Here is a 3,126-nt window from a genome sequence, read left to right on the forward strand (position 1 = left end):
GGGAAGCTATGAATGATTACACTCTAGTTAGACATAATTTTAAGGACTTACAATACGAAGTATAACGTCTATCTTTTGAACATTGTATATAAGACATCGACATAATCGTATGAATACTATTGTGATTATGTATGGGTATGAGTGAATATTTCATCATAGGAAACAATGTTTTACATTCGTTCAGAGGAAGTAAATTCATAAACTTGTTTTGTGAATCGAAAGGGAAATCGCTAGGCTTATTTGTATTGTTATTCATTGCAAATATTTTGAATTACCAATATGTGTGTTTAGTATAACCGCTCATAACTTGTTTATGTATCTTGGTAAAACTATTCAGAAGGCCTGACTTTTGTATTGGTATGACTTTTATTAATGAAACCAATCTTAAGTAATCACCTAAGATGGTATGATCGATTTAGTGTAATTGGTATGACTAACTCTAGACATTGGGGAACCGATCCTAGTAAGATGTGCAACCGATCACAAAAGGGGAATCGATCCTTGTAAGAGGTGCAACACGTTTTTAGTTATTAGGGAACCGATCCTATGAACGTGTGCAACAAATACAAGTTAGATATCATATATATGTGGGAACCGATCCTAGTACCTAGTCAACCAAGTTTTGGCAACTAGCGTGACTAATTCTAGTACCCACATGGAGGTAGAACAGAAACTTGTTTTGGTAGAACCGTGAAACCCATGTTTGGTGATTTGATAGGATAATCAATCACATAGTTCTTGAAAGTCATATGAACCAATTCTAAACTCGTATTGGAAGTGTGTCAAATCGGTTCCAAGATTGTAAATATGAAAGAGGATTTACAAAGTAAAGATGTAGACACACTTTGAACATGTGCAGTAACTCTTACCTTTTATTGTTCAAAGATATTCCTTAATAGATAAAGGAGAATCCCGGATCGAAATAAATTGAGAACCTTTTAATTAAGGTTTTTAGTTGTGAAAAATACTAGAACCCCCTACTATATGGGTTCAACCATATACAAGCCCCACAAAATGGATCTTACACCCTCAACTCCACACTTTCCGTTTTTGATATTTCTAGGCCCGGAATTTTTTTTTTTGGGCCTGGTTTCGATTTTCTCGGATTGCTGACGTCATCAGGATTTTTAATAAAGGTAAAAATACCGAAATTAACCTTCCCTATTTATAGACGTTTTATACCTACCAGAAACTGAAAACCAAATCAGATTCAGCTCTTTCTTCTCCCCGCTCTCGTTCAGAAACAGAATTGGAGATTTTTCTTCAGACGAATTCGTGAATTTTGATAGTTTCATACTGATTTTCGTTAATTTGATAGGAAGAAAACGAGAAGAAGAACAACATAAACGAGAAGAAGAAGAAAACGAATTTTCTCTCAATTCGTTGAGGTGTATTCGTCTGTTTTTCAGATCTGACGAGATAGTGAAGCTGCATTGATGAACAACAAATAGGTTTGTTCGTTTTTAGCTTTTCTGTTGCTTGATTCACTAGTTTTCTCATCGATTTTTTGAATCTCGATCTTCTACTGATTACGATTTTTGTTCTGTTTCGAATTTGTTGAGTCTGAGAAGAGGAAGAAGACAGTTGGGAATACATAAATCAAAATAGGTACGAATTGTTATTTCGATTTAGTTTTCAAATTCAATTGATTTTGATTTTACCGTTTCGATCTATTTTTGTCACTTTTGATACTTACACATGTTTTTGTTGATGCTTACACATGTTTGTTTGATACTGAGAAGAGGAACAAAATAAACATTGTTTCAGAAGAAAGAAAACAACAAATCTAGGTAAGAATTTTATGTTGTTTTTGATTTCAGATCTGTTTTCAATTTTTTTTTTGAATTATTTTGTTGTTCTTTCATGTGCGATCTGTTAATTTGTTGTTTTACTTTTTGTTGATACTGAGAGAAGTATGAAGAAACAATTTTGTTTCAAAAAAACAACTTCAAATTGATTTGTATACATGCTGTTTTTTTTGTTACAGTATGTGTAACTTGAGGTTACACATATATATCGTGTTGTATTTTAAGCATGCTTAAAGAAGATGCAGATGTTTTTTAGTTGCAGCATGTGTAAATTTATTTTACACATATATATCCTCTTTGTATTTTTAAGCATGTGTGAGGAAGATGCAGATGTTTTTTTAGTTACAACATGTGTAATTTTAGTTTACACATATATATCCTGTTGTATTTTAAGAATGTGTAAGTTGAAGTTACATATATATGTCCTGTAACATGTTTTATTTGTAAACAATTGTATCATCTGTATCTTTTACTTATATTTAGCTTGCCGCATAGAATATACTTCTCACGAGGGGGCAACGCCCCCGAGTGAATTGCGTTCGTTTTCAAATTTTGATATTCTTATTGTGTATTTGATATTTTCAGGTTGTCATGGCTGTTGTTAGTTGCGCTGCTGTTAGTTGCATTGCTGTTGTTCGCTACTTTTCTGATTTCATTACCCTGCGTGTTAATACTGATATCAAACTTGATGAGTTTAAGGAACAAGTTTGCAAGGAATGGAAGCAGTATACTCCACTTGGTATTACTTTCTTCTTTCGAGAAAGTGGGAAAGATTTTCCGCTTGACTGTGATTTTTCTTTGCAAGCTCTTATATCTATCACAAATAGTAAACAGAAGACCAGTGTTGATATTTTCTTGCAAAATGTTCCTCGTGTGGCCTCTTCCTCTAGCTCTAGGGCAGATTCTTCTATTTCTAATGGGTCTAGTAGTACGTCTTCGTCCACAAACAATCTTACTGTTGCAATGTATTTGGAAGATAAAAGTAAGCCAGCGAAACCTTTGTTATCGGATGGTTGGCCCAAGGTTCTTGGTGATATTGGCCATGTGTTTGTTGAAGGAGTTAAGCAAGTCAGGGTTGCTTTTACCAAGTATCGTCTTCGCACTGGTTTCCAAATGATTGTAACTCACAATGAGCGTTCTAGGTTCACGGCTAAGTGTGCAGATGAAAAATGCGGCTGGAAATTCCATGCAGCTTCTATCGATGAAAGGAACGAAATGTTTCAGGTAGGTTTTCCGTGTTCTGTCATCTAATGCTTAGCATATGTTATGTTTTGTTACAGTATGTGTAACTTTGGTTTACACATGATGTTTTTGGCAC

At 34.2% G+C, this 3,126-nt stretch overlaps 1 long non-coding RNA gene across 2 annotated transcripts; it reads left to right on the forward strand.

Annotated features, from left to right (window-relative positions):
* Positions 1-1,274: 1,274 nt before the first annotated feature.
* LOC113331836 lies at positions 1,275-2,586 on the forward strand. Of its 2 annotated transcripts, XR_003351226.1 has the most exons (4): positions 1,275-1,451; positions 1,563-1,608; positions 1,743-1,790; positions 2,394-2,586. It is a non-coding gene; the product is annotated as an uncharacterized LOC113331836 (long non-coding RNA). The 2 variants fall into 2 exon arrangements; XR_003351225.1 differs by lacking the exon at positions 1,275-1,451 and having other exon boundaries at positions 1,488-1,608.
* Positions 2,587-3,126: the final 540 nt, after the last annotated feature.

This window comes from Papaver somniferum, chromosome 1 (genome assembly GCF_003573695.1).
Source record: "Papaver somniferum cultivar HN1 chromosome 1, ASM357369v1, whole genome shotgun sequence".
Lineage (NCBI taxonomy): Eukaryota > Viridiplantae > Streptophyta > Magnoliopsida > Ranunculales > Papaveraceae > Papaver > Papaver somniferum.